General features: G+C 47.0%; 1 long non-coding RNA gene across 1 annotated transcript in view; it reads left to right on the plus strand.

The window, feature by feature from the left end:
- The first annotated feature begins 710 nt into the window (after positions 1 to 710).
- The window catches only part of LOC135970055 (uncharacterized), a 121,714-nt gene continuing 97,341 nt past the window's right edge, over positions 711 to 25,083 (plus strand). Inside the window, exon 1 of the long non-coding RNA XR_010585497.1 lies at positions 711 to 869. This is a non-coding gene — a long non-coding RNA (uncharacterized lncRNA). The remainder of the gene's footprint in view (positions 870 to 25,083) is intronic.

The following is a 25,083-nucleotide window of genomic DNA, read 5'->3' on the forward strand; positions in this document are numbered from 1 at the left end:
CCCCCAGAGGAATCCTGCGGGCAACTACAAGCTGTGCGAGCGGCCAGGCTGGGCGCTGACAACAGCCGGAGCGACCGGGCCCGCCGCGAGCCTCCGCGTCCAGGTAGGGTCTCCGCGCCCAAATTCCATCCCGCCCCGCCATCGGCGCTCCCAGCAAGTGCGGGGTTTCCACCCGCCCCGCCGTTCGCGCCCATTCACGGTCTCCCTTGCCCCCCCGGGAGATGCTCCCCGCGTTCTATTCTGTCCCGCCATGGCAAGCCCAGCAAACGTTGTGACGCCGCCCCCATGCGTTCTCCCCTCCCCCGGACGCTGCCCCTGCCCCCACCTGTGGCGCTCCGGGCATCTCTAAAGCCCCCAACCAGAGTCCTCCAACCCACCCGCGAGGCTCGCGCACCAGCAACGCGGCCCCACCCGCAGGGACCCCGCCCACCTGTGGAGGTACCCCCGCATCTGCGACCTCCCCCACCGCTAGCGCGGCCCCTACCTACGACGACCCCCGCGTAGGTGCTCCTGCCCACACCCGCCCCCTCCCCGCCAGCCCCTGCCCTTTCCCTGCCCCTTTCCCTGCTTCTGCCCCTAGCCGCGCCCCCGCCCCCGCAGGCCCTCCTGTGCGCTCGGGCCCCGCCCGTCACCGCCCATTGGCGCTGGCGCCGGGTGGGGGCGCGGGCGGGGCAGCAGTTCCGAGTCTGGCGCGCGCGGGCAGGGTCCTCATTGCCTGCCGCGCACCCGGACTAGCGATTCCCCTCGGCCTCCTCGCCATGGACGCGGACGACTCCCGGGCCCCCAAGGGCTTCTTGCGGAAGTTCCCGGAGCACCTCTCCGGGGCCTGCAAGCCATCGGCTTGTTGACCGGCGGCGGGGATGCTCAAGGTGCGCGCCCCCCTCCAGGTGGCGAGGTCGGGACGGACGGAGAGAGGGAGAACAGGGCGAAGGGGATGGGGGGACAGGGCAGAAGAAGGGGGGAGCGATGGGAGGACCCGGTGAAAGATGGGGAAGCGATGAGAAGAACCGGGGAGAAGAGCGGGGAAGCGATCGGGAGAACTGGGTCGAAGCCGGTGCCCGGGAGCGGCAGGGCAGGGGTACCTGCGGGGCAGCGTGAGCGGTCAAGGCAGCCCCGGGGTCCTTGCCGGGTGGGGCGGAGGAGGAAGGGACATGGCGGTAGGAACCTCCATCCGAAGGATAGTGAGCTTTCCATCCCCTCCGGTTTATGTTTTAAATTGAGCCTGGCAGAGGGGGTCGCCTGGAGCGCCCTCGGGGGTCGTTCTGCCTCTGAGCTGTAGGACGGGGCCGGGCTCCCCCTCCGAAGCGAGGGTACAGCGCGATCACTTCCTAAGTGGCCCCCCGCCCCCCAACTCCGCCCCACACCACCACCCAGCATGTCGAGAAAGAAACGGCCGTGTCCCCGCACGCCTCCTGTCGCCTCGTGCCCGGCGCGGTGTGGGCGGGGTCCCGGCTGCTGCAATGCAGGACGCGGCAGGGGTGCTCTGGGTTCCCGCCTGGCGTCTCCGAGGCGGTCCGGGAGCCCCTCGCGTTTCCGCTGGAAGATTTACAAAAAGGGTTTCTTGTGCTCGGATGTGCTGTCGCCTTCCGGCTCGTGACAAAACTGAAAAGTAAAATGGGTCCCAGGACCTCCCCGCCAGCCTCCGCGGACCGGAAGGACCAGAAAGCTGGGACTCTGGGACGTCATCGGCGCCGTGGCGCGGGTTCTGGGCTTCCCCTGCCCTGCAATGTGGAAGCGTCTCTCCAGGAGGGGCCCGAGCCTGGGCCCAGGACGCGGGCGCGCCGGGAGGACATTTAACATTGAAGAGCAGGAGGTGATGGAGAGTGCCCTCCCCAGGTCCCGGGTGCACGTAGGGGCGCCTGTGCCCGGGATCAGGAGGGTGAGGCCTTCTCCGTCAGGTAGCCTTGTTAAATCTATCTGAAAGTCACAGGTAACTAAGTGTCAAGTCGTCACAGATATTTAAGTATCCTGAATGAGATGGCTACGGAAAACATGAAAACATCGTTACTGGTTACGTGCATGATGCATCAAAAACATTGTTGCCTACACAGTGGCAGCACTGATATTTGTGGGCTTTTGAACGTGTGGACTGGAGTGTTAAGAGTCCTTCAGAGTTATGACAGTAGTTTGCTTTGAATGTTCTTTTCTTGGCGAATAAATGTTGTACATTGAATTTACCCAGGAAACTAGGAAGGTGAACCCACACGAAGGACACAGACCTGTGGGCTGCTCCAGGCACCATTAGGGCGTTGCGGGGCCTGAGCCATGGGCTTCCCGCTCAGCCTCCTGAGAGCGGTGACAGTGTCTCTGTTCTGCCTCACACTGGACCGGCTAGTTTCATATTCTTGTTATGGTTCCAAAGCTACAAGCGGTTGGATTCTGCGAGTCACTCTCTGTCTTCCTCCTCCAGCTGCTTTCAAATGGGCCATGTCTTTTTGTAGAACTGCTTTTTAAAGCAGTGATTGGGGTGAGTTGTAGTGCTGGCCTGAACTGCAGAGGGAGCGCATTGAGGGACCTGGGTTTTGATGCTGTGCACATCAGCTGAGTCACCAGCCCAGGGCCCTGTTAGTCCCATTATTAAGCTCATTTCTTGCTCTTCTCATTGTTACTCGATGCCTTAAAAAAAAAAAAAGCAAACTCCTGCTTGCGGTCACTGGCTGTTTGGCAAATGGGTGTTTACCCTGGAAAGAGGGGCATTTTGTCCTCTGGACCGTCTAAGGCGCCCTTTAGTGACGTGGTCGGTTTCTGACCATTCTATTCTGTGGGCGTCCTTCCTGCTTCCACCTTCCCTTTCCAAACGCCCCCGCCTCCAGGGCTTTAATTTTCCTTCTGCGTGTGTGTCACGCAGAGGTTATGACTATTGTGCCAGTGCCCCCCCCTTTTTTTTTTCTGCTGAGGGCCCAGAACTTGCTACATCTCAAAAGAAGCAATTGCACCCATTTGTTCGCAGTGATCATAAACAGCGCCCTCTAAGGGAGACTAATTGGTCAACCCGTCTGCTGTGGGTAGAAAGACAGCGGTGGCCGCGGAACGAGGGCTCTGCCTCTTCAGAGCCTGCACAACAGTCCTGCTTTCTTTCTTCAATATCCAGTAGGGGGGTTAATTTTAATGAGCCCTTGAAACCAACAAAGCAGGAAAGTGCAAAGACATTGAGTTGCGAGATTTAAAATTACAACCAGCAGCCTCTCATTCTTCCTTCACTGGGGGTTGCCGCTTCGTTTTGGGGCTGCAGGGTGTGTTTGGCAGCGACATCGGACCTTTGTGCTGTGCGACTCATGAATTGAGATAGTTCTTTACTAAGTGTTTTGTGCAGTAGGTATGAAAATGGGGAAAGAGGGAGCACTGTCCGGGGTGGAGAGGCGTGGAGAGACGCTGTGATACATAGCGGGTCCTTTTCTTCTGGGCTCCTGGTTATAAATCTTTTTTTTTTTTTTTCCTAATAGCTTGACAGATGGTTTTTGTGTCTTAATTAAAAGATTGAAGACTGTAGGCCGGACCCAAACTAATTCCATTGGCATCAGAGAGAAGGATTCTTTACATATTTATCTATAGGCATAATTGATTTTTTTTTTTTTTTTTTTTGCTGAATTATCTGGTTAGTCAAATCATACATTAGAGAAGTAATATTTAAAATTTTAAAAAATGTATCTGTAAACCTATCCCCCTTCCATTCTAGTCTTTCTCTCTGTGTAATTTTAGCAACTTGAACCACGATGTACATAGAGTTTATATTCTTTTAATATCTTGCTACTTCATTGTTTTAATGTTTAATCTTTGGGTTGATGTATCACAGATTACTTGACCATTTCTTACAGATGTTTGGTTTAGTTTTTTTTTTTTTTTCCTTTAACTCTAATGTAAATTTGAGTGTTTGGCTGGTAGTTTTAGCAGGATTTAAGGCAGAGCCTCAGTTAGGGCCGTGGATTGATTTATGGTCCCTAGCTTGAAGAGGGAGGCGGCAATCTGCCCTTTCTTCTAAAATTGATATGTTAAATCACAATGGACATTTACTTGATTTTGAGCACTTGGGACTCCCGTGGGGTTCACTGGTATTGCAAGGTCAGGACTGGGGATCTACTGCTGGAGAGGCTCCCAGCGTGCCCAGCGCAGGGTCCTGAGCACGTTGCTGCAGGACAGAAGTCCTGGGCTTTGTCCTCCAGCAGCCATCGCTCTGGGAAGAACTGGCTGCTCCAGGAATGAGGTCAATGCTCTGAAGCCCACAGTCAGCAGACCAGCAAAGGTCAGCACAGACGACCTTATATGAATCATTCATTTAACAAGCATTCATGGAATACACACTCCGTGCAGTTGGAACTTAGAGTGGAGGGCCATCAGCTCACTGTTGTCTGAGCAGAGCTTGGTCTCTGGCTCCCTGTTGAACTTAGAGTGGAAGGCCAACAGCTCACTGTTGTCTGAGCAGAGCTTGGTCTCTGGCTCCCTGTTGTAGCCTCCGCTCCTAGGAGGTGCATGGTGAGTGTTGGGGAACCCTCCACAGGCACAGTTGCCGAACAAGGACCCCTCCCAAGGGCGTCAGCCCTGGGCCCTGAGCTCTGAAGAGGAGGAAGGCATTCCTAGGGCCGACTTCCCTTCTGGATACTGAGCTCTGCACCTGCAGAAACTCTTCCACATTCACTGCAGTGAAGGTCATAAAACAAATAACACTTTAGAGACTGGGACCTGCATTCCCCAGAATTTCCATGGCCACAGGTGGTGGCTGCACCGTGCGACTGGAGTCTGTGTTCCCCAGAATTTCTGTGGCTGCAGGTGGTGTCTGCACCATGCAACTGGTGTCTATGTTCCCTGGAATTTCCGTGGCCATAGGTGGTGGCTGTATCATGTGAATGAGGGTCTGTGTTCCCTGGAATTTTCATGGCCATAGGTGGTGGCTGTACCATGCGACTGGGGTCTGCGTTCCCCAGAATTTCTGTGGCTGCAGGCTGTGGCTGCACCATGGGACTGGGGTCTGCATTCCTTGGAATTTCCATGGCCATATATGGTGGCTGTACCACATGACTGAGGGTCTGCGTTCCCTGGAATTTCCGTGGCCATAGACGGTGGCCGTACCATATGACTGAGGGTCTGCGTTCCCTGGAATTTCCATGGCCATAGATGGTGGCTGTACCATGTGACTGAGGGTCTGAATTCCCTAGAATTGGCCATAGATGGTGGCCGTACCATGTGTCTGAGGGTCTGCGTTCCCTGGAATTTCTGTGGCCGCAGATGGTGTACCATGTGACTGAGGGTCTGCGTTCCCTGGAATTTCTGTGGTCACAGATAGCGGCTGTATCATGCAACTGGGGCCTGCATTCCCTGGAATTTCCATGGCCACAGGTGGTGGCTGCATCATGCATCAGGTCCTGTCTCAGGAGTTGGTGCCATTCTCTCTGTTACTCCCTCACCTGACACAGAGCGGCAGTCCCTGACCTTATCACTCCCAGGAAACACACAGGCATCTGTTTTGGATCCTTGTTTTATTTCCTCATCACCTTTGTCATCAAAGGGAAATTCACATCCCTATAAAGCTGAAAATGGTGTGGGGCCCCCGGTGGTCTTTCCAAGACATTATCAGCAGGTAAACTAGACCTAATGGACCAGTGTACCTGAAATGAAAACAGAAAGGTAAGTCGTATCACTAAGCTTTGCTGGGAGATTCGGGGTCTTTGTCAGTGACAGAATCATCCAAAGTAAGTTGTTTGTTCACTGCAGATCGACACGGTTAGCTGTGTCGGGATTAAACTTACCCAGTGTCGACAGAGTGAAGCTTAATCCTCGTGGAAGGGTGTCAAGTTCATTGAAGAATAGCTGCCGAGCCTGCTATTGTCGGGAGAGGGGCAGGTGCGGCTCTCCCTTAGCCCAGTGCTGAAGCAGGCCGGGCTCACTTCAGGCTGTGCGTGTGAGCGAGCTGGATTTTTAGCACGCTGGGACGATAAAGCACAAACATCTATTTTTAACTTGTGGGTGACCTTCTTCTGTGCTGCTTGAGTCTCTGTGGACCTTTCTCTGTTTCCTTCCTGAGGAGTCTGTGCCAGGGTCCCAGGCGTTCTCTGGGCTGCACCTCCGCGCATGCCCACTCAGGAGCTCCCACTCAGGAGCTCCTCCTGGTGGCTGTGGGACCGGGCTGGGCCCACACTGTCAGCATCGTCCGGGGTAAGCAAGCCCGTCCCTCCACACCTCAGTGTCCCCAGCTGTTGAACAGGGCCAATCAACTGACCGTCAGGATTAATGGGGATCAGATGCGCTCATCTCATAGCCCTGCTTGGTAAACAGCCACTTCCACTCTGTCCTCCAATGTGCTGCTCTAGACTTTTTCTTTACCTGCATTTATCAGGTGATTCGAGGTGATAGTGACTCTCAAGAGGGACGTACAGAGGAAATCAGTGGAAGAGATCTCGAGGAGCAGACATGGGTGCAGGGAACACAGTGCGGGGAGCACGGGTGCAGGGAACATAGGCATGGGGAGCACAGATAGGTGTGGGGAGCATGGGCGTGGGGAGGACGGGTGCAGGGAGCACGGGTGCCCGGAGCACAGGTGTGGGGAGCACGGGTGCAGGGGACATGGGTGCGGGGAGCACGGGGACCGGTAGCACAGGGTATGGAGAGCATGTGTGTACTTGCTCTGCTCTGACAGATGCTGCCGAGCACGTACTCTGTGATCAGATGGGTCAGAGCCTCAATGCCTCTTTTTTTAAAAAAATCTTTTTTTTAAAGATAGGACTTCCCTCTTCCTGGTGGCCCCTTTTAGTTCATACTCTTTTAAGCCTGCTTTTCCAGAGGAAAGCTAGGAAGGATGGCCTATATAGGTTCCAGTCTGGGCATATCTGGAAGAATGGCCTGTTTTAGGTTTGAGTCTGGTGTATCTGGGGACATCTTTGAGCCTCCACTCAGAGTCCCAGAGCCACCTGTAGAGGCTCCCCAAATGTCTGCTGGGACTTTCCCCTCTGCTCGGGGATGATGAAGAGCAGAACCTCACCCTGCCACGACCTCTGGGGTCCTCCTTCCTGGAGGGCAGTGCCTTGGTGGCCAGTGTGTGTAGGAGGCTGGGCTGGCACCTTCGGGCTATGCTGTGCAGCGGGGGCTCATGCCATGGGTCATTCTTGTGCTCTGCACCGGGACAGCTGACGTTGGGCATCCTCGTGCACTGTGGACCACATGGGGTGCACATGAGCCAGACAGCTCCTGGAATTCGGAGCCTAGTTCTGCCTCAGGCCACCCACCTGTCTGTGGCACTTCTGGGGGATTGTGGGAACCATATGAGTCTGTGTCCCCACCCTCACTGGCTGGACACCTGTGCCAGGCTGGAGCTTTATGTGTCACCATCACCTGTTCCGAGTTGCGTGAATATTTATTTTCGTTACCTACTCTCATAAGCTTTCCTTTTTTTAAAAAAAAATTCAGAGACAGACTTTGAAGTCTCCTGGCCCCACCCTTTGTGGACCTAATGGTATTGCAGAAATTATGGCTTCAATTATGTGTAATAACTGGGGCTACTTTAAAAGTCATGTAAAGGAACAAGGTGGAGTGGCCATTTCAAGCGGTACATCATGATGGATTCTTCAGTGAATATTATCAGGCTTTCAACACATTTTCTCTTTTTATTTACTTTGGAGAATATAATGGGTGCTCAGAAGCTGTTGGAATTTAGTAACAGGAAGTCATCCTTAGGAGCTATTTAAGCAAGGGGACAGTTGGAGTAAATGTAAGTTATGAACACACACTTATTCCAAACCAGAGAAATAAAAGCATCAACTGTGCTGGGGTTGAAACTTGGTTGCTAGTGTGTCTTTCCTGCCCACAGTGACTGTGGCAGTGCTGTGGCCAGGAAATTCTGGAAAGAAGACTTGGTGCCAGTGGTAGTTTTTGTGACGATTCATTTGCTTTCAGCTCAAGTGACTATAGTCTTACTTGCAAATGGCTAGGTCTCCACCAGTGGACCACAACATTGACATAGGACAAATGAGAAATGGCCCTTGGGTTTTTAACAATTATTATTTTTAATGGACACATTATGGTACATATCCATGGGATACAGTGTGATATTTCAATACATGTTTATCATGTGTAGTTAGCAAATCAGGGTAATTAGCATGTCCGCCTTCTCAAACATTTATCATTTCTTAATACTGGGAATATTTAAAATCCTTTCTTCTAGCTGCTTGAAAATATACAATAAATTACAAACTACAGTCACCCTACAAGGCTATAGCATACTAAACCTCATTTTTACTATCTAGATGTAATTTTGTATCCATTAACCAACCTCTCCCTTTCTGCCTTCCCGCCGCCCTTTCCTGTCTCTAGATTCCACTGTTCTCCCTTCAGAAGGTAGAATATCATTTTCCTCATAGAGACCTTTAACCCTCTTGGTTAGACTTCTTCCGAGGTATTTTTATTTTTATTTTATATTTTTGTAGCTAAATGGGATTGCTTTCTTGATTTCTTTTTCCACTGGCTCATTGTTAGTCTACAGAAATGCTACTGATTTTTATATGTTTATTTTGTATTCTGTAACTTTACTGAATTTGTTTATCGGTTCAAAGAGATTTTTGCTGGAGTCTTTTTTTTTTTTTTTTTAATACATAAGAGCATATTGTCTGAAAACAGACAATTAGAGTTCCTCCTTTCCACTCTGGGTGCCCTTGATTTCTTTCTCTTGCCTAACTGCTCTTGACTAGGACGTTCAGTGCTGTGTTGGATAGGAGTGGCACAAGTGGGCGTCCTTGTCTTGTTACAGGTGTCAGAGAAAAACTCTTAGTATTTCCCCATTCACCATTATGTTAGCCGTGGGTTTGTCACATATGGCCTTTATTGTGTTGAGGTGTGTTTCCTTCAGTGCCTAGTTTGTTGAGACTTTTTATCATGAAGCAGCGTTCAATTTTATCAAATGCTTTTTCTGTATCTGTCGAAATGATATGGTTTTTGTCCTTAATTCTGTTGATGTGATGTAGCGTGTTTATTGATTTGTGTTTGTTGAGCAATCCTTGCATCCTGGGATAAATCCCACTTGATCATGGTGTATAATCTTTTCGATTTACTGTTGGATTCAGTTTGTTAGTATTTTGTTGAGGATTTTTGCATCTGTGTTCATCAGGGGCATTGACCTGTGGTTTTCTCTTTTTATTGTGTCCTTGTCTTCTTTTGGTATCAGGGTAATGCTAGCCATGAAGAATGAACTTGGAAGAATTTCCTCCTCTTCAATATTTTTGGAATAGCATGAGAAGAATTGAAATAAAAATTTGTAGAATTCAGCTGTGAAGCCACCTAGTTCTGGGGTTTTCTTTGTTGGGAGACATTTTATTATTACATAGTCATACATGTTACTCATTATTGGTCTGTTTAGATTTCCGTTTCTTCTTGGTTCCATCTTGGTAGGTTGTACATGTCCAGGAATTTATCCATTTCCTCTAGGTTTTCCAATCCGTTGACATACAGTTGTTAAAAATAGTCTCTAATGATCCCTTGTATTTCTGTGGTATCAAATGTAATTCTCCTTTTCTGTTTCTAATTTTATTTATTTGGGATTTCTTTTTTTTTTCCTTAGTGTAGCTAATGGTTTGTCTATTGTATTTATCTTTTCAAAAAACCAACACTTTTTTCTTCATCTTTTATATTTGTTAGTTTCCATATTATTTACTTCCTCTTCGATCTTTGTTATTTCTTTTCTTCTACCACTACTGGATTTGATTTGTTGTTGCTTTTCCAGCTCATTGCAGTTCATTGTTAGGTTGTTTATTTTAAATCTGTTTTTTAAATGTAGGAGTTTATTGTTATAACCTTTCCTCTTAATACTGCTTTTGTTGTATACCATAGGCTTCGATATGTTGTGTTTCTGTTTTCTTCTTTTTTTTTTTTTTTTTTTGAGACGGAGTCTCGCTCTCTCTCCCGAGCTGGAGTGCAGTGGCCAGATCTCAGCTCACTGCAAGCTCTGCCTCCCGGGTTCATGCCATTCTCCTGCCTCACCCTCCCGAGTAGCTGGGACTACAGGCACCCGCCACCTCGCCCAGCTAGTTTTTTGTATTTTTTTTTTTTTTTAGTAGAGACGGGGTTTCACCATGTTCTCCAGGATGGTCTCGATCTCCTGACCTCGTGATCCGCCCGTCTCGGCCTCCCAAAGTGCTGGGATTACAGGCTTGAGCCACCGCGCCCAGCCGTGTTTCTGTTTTCAATTATTTCAAGAAATTTTTAAATTTCCTTCTTAATTTCTTCATTGACCCATTGGCTAGTCAAGGGCATATTGTTTAATTTCTATGTATTTATACAGTTTTGAAAGTTCTGCTTGTTGTTGATTTGTTTTTTGTTTGTTTGTTTATTAAACTTTATGTTCTAGGGTACATGTCCACAATGTGCAGGTTTGTTACATATGTATGCATGTGCCAAGTTGGTGTGCTGCACCCATTAACTTGTCGTTTACATTAGGTGTATCTCATAGTGCTATCCTTCCCCCCTCCCCTCACCCCACAACAGGCCCCGGTGTGTGATGTTCCCCTTCCTGTGTCCAAGTGATCTCACTGTTCATTTCCCACCTATGAGTGAGAACATGTGGTGTTTGGTTTTCTGTCCTTGCGATAGTTTGCTAAGAATGATGGTTTCCAGCTGCATCCATGTCCCTACAAAGGACATGAACTCATCCTTTTTTATGGCTGCATAGTATGCCATGGTGTATATGTGCCACATTTTCTTAATCCAGTCTGTCATTGATGGACATTTGGGTTGGTTCCAAGTCTTTGCTATTGTGAATAGTGCCGCAATAAACATACGTGTGCATGTGTCTTTATAGCAGCATGATTTATAATCCTTTGGGTATATACCCAGTAATGGGATTGCTGGGTCAAATGGTATTTCTAGTTCTAGATCCTTGAGGAATGGCCACACTCTTTTCCACAATGGTTGAACTAGTTTACAGTCCCACCAACAGTGTAAAAGTGTTCCTATTTCTCCACATCCTCTCGAGCACCTGTTGTTTCCTGACTTTTTAATGATCGCCATTCTAATTGGTTTGAGGTGGTATCTCATTGTGGTTTTGATTTGCATTTCTCTGATGGCGAGTGATTATGAGCATTTTTTCATGTGTCTATTGGCTGCATAAATGTCTTCTTTTGAGAAGTATCTGTTCCTTGTTGTTGATTTATAGCTTTATTCTGTTACAGTCTGAGAATATCCTAGACGTTATTTCAATTTTTAAAAAATGTATTGAGACTTCTTTTGTAGCCTAGCGTGTGGTTGATTCTAGAAAATGTTCCATGTGCCGATGAGAAGAATGTGCATTCTGTATCTGTTGGATGAAATGTTCTGTAAATGTCTGTTAGGTCCATTTGGTCTACACTGTACTTTCAACTTGATAATTTGTTGTTATTTTTGGTCTAGATGATCTCCAGTGCTGACAGTGGGGTTCTGAAGCCCCTACTATTGTTGTGTTGGTCTCTCTCTCTCTCTCTCTCTCTCTCTCTCTCTCTCTATATATATATATATATATATATATATGTACGTGTGTGTATATATATATATGTATGTATATATATATATGTATGTGTATATATATATATTTGAGAAGGAGTTTTGCTCTTGTTGCCTAGGCTGGAGTGCAGAGGTGAAATCTCAACTCATTGCAACCTCCAACTCCTGAGTTCAAGTGATTCTCCTGCCTCAGCCTCCCGAGTAGCTGGGATTACAGGCATGTGCCACCATGCTGGGCTAATTTTTTGTATTAGTAGAGACAGGGTTTCACCATGTTGGCCAGGCTGGTCTTGAACTCCTGACCTCAGGTGATCCACCTGCCTCCACCCCGCAAAGTGCTGGAATTACAGGTGTGAGGCACTTTGCCCGACCTCTCTCTCTATTTAGATCTACTAATATTTGCTTTATATATCTGGATGCTTTGTTGTTGCGTGCACATATACTCGTAATTTTTATATCCTCTTGCTATGTTGATCTCTTTATTACATAATTACCTTTTTGTCTCCTTTTTACAGTTTTTGACTTAAATTGTGATTGGTCTGAAATAAATATAGCTACTCTTGTTCACTTTTGAGTTCCATTAATGTGGAACATGTTTTTCCATCCCTTCACATTTAGTCTATGTGTGTCTTTATGGCTGAAGTGAGTTTTTTGTAGGCAGCATGTAGTTGGTTTTTCTTCTTTTAAATCCACTCAGCCCATCTATATCTTTTCATTGGGAAGCTTGGGGTTATTTTGCTATTGATATCACAGTCCAGACATTAAGATTTTCTCACTTAAGTTATTTGTACACAAATTAATATGAAGAGGAAATAGAGTTTTTCTTTTGTCTTTTAAAGATGGCGACGGATTATTATTTTGATTTCATGCAAGTAAGGGACTCACCATGCCTGTTGGAATTTTAGAATTTCTTTCCTGTTTTTAGGAACAGCAATGATCTGTAATGGATTCCTGGAATCACCCAGTGATGTTCTGAATATCTTAAAAGTTTCCTTTCATGTCTCACTTTCTATTTCTCCCCTAGTAGTCATGCACCCAGGGCAGGATATGGCCTTACATTTCCTTGGTTTCTTGATGATTTCTTAGGTTTAGTGTTTGACACAGTTCGGATTCTGGATAAAATCAGCCCTTCTGGAAAGTGTGTAAATCAAACAAGGACTTTCTGGTGGCGTTATACAGGTTTCCCATGCCCCATGAGTACAGGAATAGCTCCCTGGGGAAGGAGTATGGGCACTTGATGGCAGGGAGCCATTCTTGGATGGTCCCATCGTTCTGCAAGAATTCTCATGCAGGGAGAAGAAGCACGCGGCGATTGAGCTGGTAGGGATTCTGCTGATGGTTTTAATCGTTATGATTTGCTCCTGAAAGGTGATGTGGGATGAAGTGAAATATTTAGAATGCTGACATTCCTTGAAACAAAAATATAGAAAAAATCTTATAATTGCAGGGTGCCTTGTAGTTTTCACCTGCTCTCATGTGGATCCTTTTTCGTCCTTCTGAAATGCTTTCCCAGGAGAGAGCATTGTTCTCTTTATATAGACGAGGAGCCTGGGTTTCAAATGGTTAGGAATTCATCGCAGGCATTGGAATCTTTGGTTTCCTGGAACATTTTCTATTCAAGTACAGACCACATGACCTCTAAAGGCTGGCTCACTCTTTTTTTTTTTTTTTAGTTTGTTTGTTTTTTGAGACGGAGTCTCGCTGTGTCACCCAGGCTGGAGTGCGGTGGACAGATCTCAGCTCACTGCAAGCTCTGCCTCCCGGGTTTACGACATTCTCCTGCCTCAGTCTCCTGAGTAGCTGGGACTACAGGCACCTGCCACCTCACCTGGCTAGTTTTTTGTATTTTTTTTTTTAGTAGAGACGGAGTTTCACCGTGTTAGCCAGGATGATCTCGATCTCTTGACCTCGTGATCCGCCCGTCTCGGCCTCCCAAAGTGCTGGAATTATAGGCTTGAGCCACCGCACCTGGCTGGCTCACTCTTAACACCACGATTGGGGATCCAGCCTCACCTCTGGGGTGGGTGGCAGGAACTCCACAGCCATCCTGGGTGCTCTGGGGTGGGGTGGCTGAACTGTGGCAGCCCCTCCCAGCTGAGCAGCAAGGCCAGGGAAAGCTCATTCTATTCCCCTTGGTTCTAACCAGGTAGAGGCTTACACTGCACATTTCCTTAGCTGGAAACATTTAGAACTTTACATTTAAAATCTAATCGGTGATCCAGGGGGTAGATACATGGGTACTCACTGTACAATTCCTACCTTTTTTGTATATTTAAAATTTTTTTTATGTGTGTCATGGACGACAAAAGAAATGCAACCCCTTTGAGTTAGCTTTTCTGTATAGCATCTTCTAGAATCAGGAGGCTGGCCAGAGTTTTGTTTCATCAGAAATCTTAATCTTTCTGGTCAAGAGACGGCATTATTAAATTCTTAGTTGTGTGGTTTCTGGGAAACAAATATTCTAAATGAGTTCCAGGAATCACCTCTGTGACGTTTCTACAGGAAAAGTGACCACTCTTAAAGCTTCGCTGTCACTAGCAAGAATGATTGTGATGGTTTCTAAGCCGTCTCCAGACAATCTTTAGTTCTTTTATGCAGAGTGCTTTTATTCCAAGTGAAGTGCGGTTCTGTTTAATGATGACCTCCAGTTACTACAGGGATTGCAGCCGCATTTGATGGACGTGAACCTACTCATCTCTGGCTCCCCAGCTTCACCTCTGGGGTGGGTGGCAGGAGCTCCGCAGCCATCCTGAGCACTCTGGGGTGGGAAGTCCCTAGTGGGAGTGGACGGTGCATGGCCGGGACATTCCTGTCCCATGTTCCACACTGGTGTGTGCTCTCTCTCTGCCTTGTTTCCTCCCTTCATGCGTCTGTGGCGTTTCCTCCCTTCGTGCGTCTGTGTCCTGTTTTCTCCGTGCGTGCCGCAGTGGCACATTTCCTCCATTCGTGTGTCTGCGGCCTGTTTTCTCCATGCGTGCGTCAGTGGCGCGTTTCCTCCCTTCGTGCGTCTGTGGTGTTTCCTCCCTTCGTGCGTCTCTGGCCTGTTTTCTCCATGCGTGCCTCTGTGGCGCGTTTCTTCCGTCCGTGCGTCAGTGCCGTTTCCTCCGTCCATGCGTCTGTGACATTTCTTCCGTCCGTGCGTCAGTGGCGTTTCTTTCGTCCGTGCGTCTGTGGTGTTTTCTCCATGTGTGCGTCTGTGGCGCTTTTCCCCCCTCCGTGCATCTGTGGCGCTTTTCTTCCCTCTGTGGGTCTGTGGTCTGTTTCCTCCGTCCATGAGTCTGTGGTGTTTTCTCCGTCTGTGGATCTGCGGCGTTTCCTCTGTGAGTCTGTGACCTGTTTTCTCCGTCCACGCTGAAGGCCGTCGCTTCTCTCTAGTCACCACTTACTGATCGCTCCCTGTGTGCTGAGCCTATGTCAGGTGTGTGGCGTGTGTCACCTGTGTGGCAGAGGTTTGCGTGACACATAAGGACACACACTTGGGGAGCCACAGTGATGGGGTCATAGCCACGCAGCTCGGCCCTCGGTCTGAGGGTCTTGGTGCCCACCCAGCTGTTCCCGAAGCAGCCTCGGGGCGGATCCCAGCTCTGCTTTCTCTCCTCAAGGCACCTCATGAAGTAAATTAAGCAAATCTAAAGTAGGAAACAGTTGTGAAATGAGACCTGGTTTCAGGTGTGTATGGTCATTTCTCTTTACATGGTTACTTCGTATACCCCAAATGATATACTTTTCCACCTGGTATAACAATTAATTACCAGCCATTACTGGTACAAAATTCCATGAAGGGTATTTGAGGAGGGCATAGTCTCAAAACCATGCTTTATTTTCACAGCTGTGATTTGCATGATAAAACTGTCAGGACTGTGACTTTGTTATCTTATTTTTATTTTTAGACCCTTGAAAGGAAGTTATTTAGTGATTACTTATAATTATGAAAATAATCTAATGATTATAGAACCTCATTAGAACAAGTATTATATTTTCTGTTCCTTATGTAAATGAAATCATCTTAATCCAGGCTGATGTTGGCAGGAATGGTCACGTTTAAAATGGGTAAGATGTTCATGTGATGTGCAGACCTCCCTCATATCCTCTCTGGAACATTCCAGGACATCCATCTCAATTCTCACTTGTTGACACCCTACCTTGTTTTGTGATTATTCTTGTTTGCATCAGAATTTTGAATCCACATACCTGAGATGATACTTACGTATGCATGTACACATGCATGTGTGTGCACGTGTGTATGCGTGTGTATGTGCGTGTATGCGTGTCCATGTGCACGTGTATATGCATCAATGTGTGTACATGTGTACACGTGTATATGTGTGTGCGTATATGCGTGTGTATGCATGCATGTGCGTATGTGCGCATGTATATGTATGTATGCACACACGTGTACATGTGCGTGCAGTGCATACACGTGTATGTGTGTGCGTGTACATGTGTAGGTATGTGTATGCATGTGTATGCATGTGTGTGCACACAGGTAGAGCTTTCCCTTTCATACAGGCTGTGTTGAGTATTGCTGTTAGGCAGTGACAACTTTCCATTTCCTCAGTCAGAAAATGGGTAGCTCATCATTAATAAAGATGAGCATTCAATATCAGGAATCCCTAAAGACAACTGAAATTGTCATATTAAGTAAATAAATTCCAAAACAAAGATAGTGTTCTGTACTATGTGTTCACATTGAACTTTCTTATAAAAATTGGTGTGGATGTTTCCCACTTATTGGAAATTACATGACTAGTTTAAGCCAAAACGTGGAATATTAATTCTGTCTTCAGATCACCTTTGCACATTTATGATTGATCTGTTCTGCTGTTCTGGAAGCTCTGAAAGCCACTCTGTCTTACCCTAGCTGGTGCCACGGTTGTGAGAATTCAGGGAAACAAGGTGTCTGCCAGTTTCAGTATTTTAGATCTCAAGCTGCCTCTTTTCTGCATCATAAACCAGTCTTAAAGAAAGACACAGTGTGACTTGCAGTGGATTATATCAGTTTTATTTTCTGTGGCTGAATCGTCACCCTACCTTGTGAATTAATGTTATTTTTCAGATCGTCTTCATAACACAGGGAGGTTCTCCAGTGTTGAGTGCAGGTTCAGTGAAAGCACTAACACTGTTACTACGGACTTAAACAGACTTGTTTTCCGAGGTGATAACCCTGGAGTCAGGCATTCAGTGTCCGCCCATCACTTCACTTGGTTCCGAGTTCTCGGTCCCCTCCGGCTCTCCTTCCCCTGCACCCTTACTTCTGTCTTACCTTCTTTTTGACTCATAGGCCCTCGGCAGATGGTGTGTTGGGGGCAGGTGTCTGCTGTGAATCTTCGATAACCTTGGGAGAGAACTTTTTCTTTGGAGCAAGACCCCTCTCAATAAACTTTCAGTAGCCCGAGTATCATCTGTCGTGTGAACTATTTGTGGAAAATGTTCAGCATTTTTCCTTGGCTTTTGGCCGATCTTTCTCCACCTGCCAGTTTCTTCTCAGTTTGCCGTATCTGTACCCTCAGCAACCCCGTTCCAGCCCTGGTTACGTGTGAAGTAATTGAAGCAGAGCTCTGCAGATGAGAGAGTGTGTGTCGCCCCCCGAGTTCCCTTTCTGGCCTCTGAGTGTGGCTTGTGTTTTGTTCTGAGGGACGACTCTGAGGCTCCTGGCCCCTGTTTTGGAGCACCCCACACCAAAGTGGGTGTAAAATGAAAAATGGGTTTATGCTATATTATTATAATTCATAGAGCAGATGATAAAAATGCTTGAATCTGAACAGCAGCTGAAAATGAGGACATGGCGCCAGTTTGGATGTTGGATGACCTTCTTGAGAAAACTTTCATCATACTTTAGAAACCGTGCGTGTGCTGTTTTCTATTTCATACTTAGAATGTGTACAGTGTGTGTTGTATGAATGCGTTGTATGAGTGTGTTGTGTTGTGTGTGAGTTGCATGGGTTGTATGTGTGTTGTATGTGCATATTGTGTTGAGTTGCATTTATTGTATATTTGAGTGTTGTGTGTTGTATGAGTGTGTTGTACGTGTATTTGTGAGTTGTATTTTTTGTACGTTGTATGAGTGTTGTGTGTTGTATGAATGTTGTGTGTTGTGCATATGTGTATGTTGTATATGAGTTGCATGTATTGTATGTTGTGTGAGTGTTGTGTGTTGTATGAGTGTGTTGTATGTGTGTTTGTGAGTTGCATGTGTTGTGTGTTGTGTAAGTGTTGTGTGTTGTGAGTGCATTGTACATGTATTTGTGTTGAGTTGTATGTATTGTGTATGTTGTATGTGTTATATGTTGTGAGTGTGTTGTACGTGCATGTTGTGTTGTGCGTGAGTTCCATTTCTTGTATGTGTTGTATGAGTGTATTGTATGTGTATGTTGTGTTGTGAGTACGTGAATGTTGCATTGAGTTGCGTGTGTTGTAGGTGCATGGTGTGTTGAACGTGAGTTGCATGTGTTGTACGTGAGCTGTATGAGTGTATTGTATGTGTATGTGGTGAGTTGCATGTATTGTGTCTATGTTGTGTGAGTGTTGTGTGTGCATGTTGTGTTGTGAGTTGTGTGTGTTGTGTGTTGTATGAGTGTTGTGTGTTGTATGAGTGTGTTGCATGTGCATATTGTTTGTGAGTTGTGTGTTGTGTGTCCTGTATGAGTGCATTGTACGTGCGTGTTGTGTTGTATGTGAGTTACGTGTGCTGTATGTATGTAAGAGTGTGTTGAACGTACATGTTGTGTTGTGAGTTGCATGTATTGGTTATGTGTCGTATGAGTGTGTTATAAATGCATATTGTGTTGTGAGTTGCATGTATTGGGTATGTGTTGTATAGGTTGTGTGTGTTTGTGTGCATTGTGTGTTGTCAGTGTTGTATACGCGCATTGTACATGCGTGTTGTGTTGTTTGTGAGTTGCATGTTGTCAGTGTGTACCGTGTGAGAGGCGGGGCATCCACATGACTGCTCCTCAGCGAGTCCTGCCTTGCAGCCCCTTCGGAGCTTGTAACTTCCCGAGTAGCCTAGAATCAGCAGCATGTTTGCCTCTGCCCCTCCCCAGGAGGCCTCAGCCAGGTCCTGTGCTCAGCCCGCCGCTGGGCGGTCTGTCTCTCTTGTCTCTCTTTTCTCTCTCGTTCTCCTGCGCCTCCTCCTTCTCAGAACCTGCATCCTTCCTCTGTGCTCCCTGGCAAGCCACACCTGGGACGTCGGAGTTCAGGCTCTCCCTGAAACCGTTTGCTCCTCTCTGAAGAGCGCCAGCCTTGACTGGCCGTGAGCAGCTGGAGTGGATTGCAGGGAAGGGAGGTGGGTGTCCCTGTAGAGATGCCGGGGTCTTACCTGGGGAGAAGGGGCCTGCCCTCCTGCGGAAGGGGATGGGGCGGGAGGAGCCTCTCGTGGACAAGGGGCCCACCTCCTGCCCTCCTTCCCTCTATCCCAGTCTGTTGTGAGGGAGGGCGAGGCCCTAGGTGATTTCTATGCAGATCTTCAATTATCCAGGCTGTGAATCAAATACTTCTGTTTTTAAGATCAGAGGAAATCTCCTTTTCTTTGTCTGCCTTTTATTTTATTTTATTTTATTTTATTTTATTTTATTTTACTTTTTTTGAGAAGGAGTTGCTCAGGCTGGAGTGCGGTGGCGTGATCTCGGCTCACTGCAACCTCTACCTCCCGGGTTCAAGCGATTCTCCTGCCTCAGCCTCCTAAGTAGCTGGGATTACAGGTGCCCACCATCACATCCGGGTAATTTTTGCATTTTTAGTAGAGATGGGGTTTCACCATGTTGGCCAGGCTGGTCTCGAACTCCTGACCTCAAGTGATCCACTCACCTCGGCCTTCCAAGGGGTTGGGATTACAGGCGTGAGCCACCGCGCCCGGTCCGTCTGCCTCTTAGTTAGAACCTGGATATTTAATGTTTTAAATTTCACTTTTCCGGGTCAGAACAGTCGTGTTTCTTTTTCGTAGTGTTGCTATGAATGTCCTTTACGATTAAGAGACTGGGCTGGCTGCCCACTGGAGAGTGGTATCACTGGGTCACGGTCACCATCTGCCCCAGCAGGGTCCAGAGTGTTTAGAGTCTTTCCTGGGTGTAGACACCCTTTTGTCTGACGCTCAGATAAAACCAATCACCATATTCAGTTAATCAAAGAGATCAGAGCTGGGAACGGTTAGTGCACATCCACCTCTCCCGAGAGTGTTCACGCCTCTTCCACGCGGGGCTAGGCTGCTGCTGAGCGTGATTCTACTGGCTGTGGGTGTGGCCTCTTTCCTCAACCACAGCCATCGCAGGCCTGCCATAGTTTTGATTCTTCTAGAAGAGAATAGGCAACACAAGAGAAACAAGATGTTAGATTTGAAACCTTTAAAAATTATTTCCTCAAACATTGTGTATATTTTTTGCCCATACCTAATTTGATAGCAATTTAGAAAAGATTAAAATGAAAAAAAAATTCCCCTATATTAAGTCTTTGAAAGGCATCCAACTTAGTTTTCATACAATTATTGTCTCTTTGGAGTCGTACTTTATTGGTTTCAGTAATGTGTAACAAGTACACCGGCATAAACAGATTTAGGAGCAAACAGCTGCCTCATGATTATAGTTCAGCTCACGGGGCCCAGTTGTGGGAGTGCAGCCTGTGCCTGTCTGTGCTCCAATAGGGCTGGTCACCTTGAGCATCTGGGAGTGTCTGGGTAAGTGAGGTCTGGACAAGGCAGCATCCACACACCTGCGTAGTTCTCACTTTGTCCACGTCATCCGGCAATGCCACAAAATTATCAAGTAAGTGTTCTCCAAGCGCATATTCAGTTAGTGTTTGGAAAGTGCATAGGTAGCTCATACAGCACCTTCAGGAGGAGCTAGGAGCCCAGGAATGAGAGCAGGTGTGAGGCCTGTACTCTCTTTGCATAGATAAAATAAGCATGTGCATATCTGAGACCAGAAAGTTAGATTGAGGCCAGAATGTGGAAGTCCTTACCTGTCGGATACTAGGGAGCCACTGAGGGTTTCGGAGAGAATCGTGCCTCTGATGTGCGGCATGCCGTGGAGCCGGAGGGACAGAGCAGGCTCATGCAGGGCACTCGCCGTGGCGAGAGGAAGAGAGAAGGCAGCCAGTGAGCTGAGCGATTCGGTGCCTGGGTCAGGAGGGGAAGAGGGAGTGCAGGAGGGCGGATGAAGCTGCGAGTCTGCACCCGGAGGTCGGCGTTGCGCTTTGCTGGAAATCAGGAGGAGAAGCAAGTGTGGACCTGACTCGGAGATACTTAGAGACACCACTGCAAGCTGCGAGTTTGGAAATACAGGAGGAGGTTTGGGGAAAATCTGGAGCAGGGTGCATTTGGGAGCCTCTTACGTAGAAGTGCAGGTCAAGTAGCCAGAGTGTGAGGCGCGCATGTCTCGAGAGAGGAGGCCAAAGGAAAGCCCACATTTGGAAATGGAGGAAGGGTTGGAAGACCCAGAAAAGGTCCTGCTTAGAGTCCAGAGAAGAGCTGGATGGCGCAGTTCACTAAAGCCCAGAGCCGAGAGTTTCCAGGAGAAAGTCCCAAGCGTTGCTGAAAACCAGGGTGCAGGACTCCAGTTGGAGCCTGCGAGGGGAGCCTGGCGGCCCTGATCCCTGAGAGCAGCCAGAGCCTGGGGGTCTCGCGGAAGTAGGTGGGAAGTGCAGGAAGCAGGTGGATATGATCCTTCAAGCCCTGGTGCTTCACACGGGCAGCCAGCCGTGGACCAAGACACAGCTGGAGAGGAGCCTGAACCCAGAGCGTCTCCAGGTGGAGGAGGGAGCCAGGAAGGGCAAAGGTACCTGGAAGAAAGGGGGCAGGCATGGAGCCACGTCCCCAGGGAGGCTGCAGTCTTCTTTCTCTGTTCATGGACTGATTGTTGGTTATTTTGAGTTCTCAAAGTCATCCACTCGATGTGGTCCAGAGAAAGTTCCCAGGGGTCTCAAGCCCGGAGCAGGCCTTGTGCTTTTCCGAACACTGTGCGTGTTGACTCAGGGTTACTGTCAATGGCTAATTCTAGCGTGTCTTTTGTTGAAGTCTGCAGAAGAGCCTCAACCAACACCAGCTTTTGAAGAACTTAGAAAACTTGTGTTCTTCTGATTCTGGGATTTTTGCCTGAAATGCCTCGTATATTTTTGGCTTAGGAGTTCTTAGCCCTTGTGTTACGGCATTTGGAGCTCTGTATTTTTGTGATGTGCTAGCTAGTGAGGATGTTTAAAATTAGATTCCTAGAAATCAGGTTATAGGAGCTCTCGGCCACGCTACATGGTTTATGTTTTGACCCCTCATAGTGGATCGCGTTGCGGTGGCTATTCTTAGTATTTGTGGAACACCTGACTGGTGATGCTAGGAGAATGTGATTTGTTTTCTTTGTAAGTCTAAAGTCTAATGACCTTGTAGAGTCTTTATACCCGTCTCTTATAAATCAGCTTTAATGTACTTGAAAGTGTCCTCATTGTGCTCTTGAAAACCAGGCGCACATTTTAAGTCATCCTTTTAAAATCCTTTTCTCCAGCCTGTGCCCTTTGTCTGTTTTGTTTCCTTCACTGCAACATCATGAAACAGGGACAAGGGCTAGAATCTGTTTCATACACAGAGCTTGAAACAGGGACAAGGACTAGAATCTCCGTTTCATCCACAGAGCTGAACTGTGCTGAGCGACCTGCTTTGCCGACGTCTGTTTCTGTCGTGAGAGGGAGCCCAGGCCTCTTGACTTTTCCTTTTGTACATTTTCAAAAAGAATATTTTTTCCTCTCTCGGGTCCATTCCACTGTGAGATTCTCTCCTAAGGCTGTTTCTTTGCCTTCCATTTTGACAACTATGATTTAGTTTCCGAGATGATGAAAGGGCAGTGAAAAGGCCTGGGAAAGAGAAAGCAGGAAGGGAAGGAATTATCTCATGATTTTCGTCAGAAGGAAATCACTCAGACAGAAATGCTATTACAAGTGGGTCAGATCCCAGGAAGTGGGATTGAATAAGTGGCATCGTATCACACAACTCTGTTTTACATTCTTGCTGTTGCCAGGAGTAATGAAAAGAACGAGTATATTCATTCTGACGTCAAATATATATCTTTGCTGACTCTGACTATAATTAGCAGAATTCGTTCAGTTCAAGTTTGAGAAAACCTTTACAGAAGAGGGTCTTCGTGCACGTGTGCCTATTTCTATTTGTATGTTCACATGTATTTGAGTATAAATGTGTGTGTGCCGTGTGTGAGACCTCATTATTTGAAATCAAGAAATGTGCAGTAGAGCTTATTAATTACGAGAAGGTACATTTGGGGGATAAACCACTTTGTTTAGAATTGAATAATGGAGTCCTTGAGGGGTGTATATATGTATGTGTGTTTGCATTTATGTGTATGAAAATGTGTATTGCATGTATATGTGTTGTGCATGTATGTGTGCCTTTGTGTGTAATGTACACGTGCATGCATGTGTATATGTGTGCATGTGTATCTGTGTTGCATGTATGTGTGTGCACGTGTTACATGTTTAGGCATGACAGTGCACATATGTGGAAATATGCATACATGGATGCTCGTGTGTGTATAGTTATACATGTATATTTGTGCATGTTATGTCCATGCATTTACATATGTGTGTGTCAGAATGTATATGCATGAATGTGTATGTATATGCATGTGTGTTTGAATGTTGTGTGTATGTGCATGCATGTGTTATGTGTTGGTATTATGTGATTATGTGAATGTGTGTGCATGTGTGTATGTATGTATTGCATGTAGGTGTGCGTGTGCATGTGTGTGTGTGTGTGTGTGATATGTGTCTGTGCATGCATGCATGTGCACATTTGATTTGTGAGTCCTCTCTGGGAGGGCCATCTTCCTGGAGACAGTGCATGGGATCCTCCGCTGTCCTCTCAGGGAGAGAGACATTGTGAAGATTCGAGCCATTAGGTAAACATGCCTGATGTTGTATAAAATATATATTTACATATACCACTGGAGTTAAATATATGTTAAATGGGTGCAAAGCTATTATATTGCATTAAAAGTCATGTTAATACTTCCTTGTTAAAGGCTCTGTGAGTGACTTCCTGTACATGGGGCATAATACACCACACAGAATTACAGCAGGTCAATGGTATTTGCCAGGAGGTCTGGCTTATGATTGGTATTTCTAGTTGCAGACATGCAGGTTGAGCTTTTCTGGACTTGGAGGACGGTCATTGACTCTGCCCACTGAATGATACCAGCCTCTTTGCTGCTTCCTTGTTCTGCCGGCTTCATCCAGAGCTGGGACAGCTGCTCTCAGACGCATTGTACTTTTCTCTCCATAAAAATCTGCAGCATTTGTTAGCAGTCCAGTAGCAGACCGAGTGGCAGGTCCAGGGGCAGGTCCAGGGGCAGGTCCAGCGTCAGGTCTAGCGTCAGGTCCAGGGGCAGGTCCAGCGTCAGGTCCAGGGGCAGGTCCAGTATCAGGTCCAGCGGCAGTTCCAGCCAACTTTCCACATGGCCCAGGTGAAAATGTACCCCCTCCCTTCCATTTTTCACAGCAGTAGTTATTAGTAGAGCCTACTGCCATTTCTTCTTGAGTTCCTCACAGTGGATGGTAAGCATTTGCTTTATTAAAGCAAAGTTCCATGCTCTTCGTGCTAAGTCTCCTCTGCCTTTCTGCGAGAGGCTAGAATTGGGATCGACCCTCAGCTGTGCCAGAGCCTTGATACTTGTCTCAGTTCTGGAATCTACTCTTTCCTTGTTGCCTTCCATCCACCGACAGCTATCTGTCTTCCTGTCACTCCTTCAACACGGAGTCCAGGAGTGTGCACACAGGTGAGCCTGTGTGGATGCTGGTTTCGTAGGATCTTATCTGGACCTTAGTCATCTTTTCACTAGGAAACCAGACACTGCAAAGGACTTACAGAAAAGCCCAAAGAAGCCATATCAATGGAATCATAGAGACAGAATTCTATAACCATAGGAAATGGCATTGATTATCATGAAATGTGCATTTATGTGAGGCATAGTAAAACATCACATTTCTTACGGGGCAAGAGCTTGGGAAAGAGATTATGAAAGTATAACTGGCTCTACTCTTGTATCGTGGAGGATGGTAAAGTGATGCAAGATTATTGTATAGAATGGAACCAACTGAATAGAATTATAGAGAGTAGCGCAGGATAGAACAAATAGTATAATGTTATATAGGGTAGCATAGAACAGAAGAAACATTGTAACAGTATGTAGTATAGTATACAATAGGACAAATAGTATTGCATGGCCTAGAATAGAACAAGTGAGATAGTATTGCAGAGTATACAGTTGAACTAATGGCGTAGTATTGCATAGCATAATATAGTCTAGATTAGAACACACAGCATAGTATTAATATTACATAGTATGGTGTGGAATAGTAGAGCCGCATGGCACAGAACAGAGAGGATAGTGTTCTGTAGCACTGATGCAGGAGTTTTGCTCTTTAGCTCGGCTGAGTCCAGGTTCTTGTCTCATGACCAGGAAGAAACAGGCACGTGGACATCGAAGAGTGCGTGCAGTGGAACTTATTAAGCTAAAAGGAAAGCTCTCGGCGAAAACAGGGGTGCTGAGAGCAGGTTGCTTGTTGCCACCTTCCCAGTTGACTACAAGTGCTTTTATATAGAAGCTGATGGGGCTGGGCTCCCTGTCTGTGTAAGGAGCGATT

The sequence above is a fragment of the Macaca fascicularis genome, chromosome 3 (genome assembly GCF_037993035.2).
Source record: "Macaca fascicularis isolate 582-1 chromosome 3, T2T-MFA8v1.1".
NCBI lineage: Eukaryota > Metazoa > Chordata > Mammalia > Primates > Cercopithecidae > Macaca > Macaca fascicularis.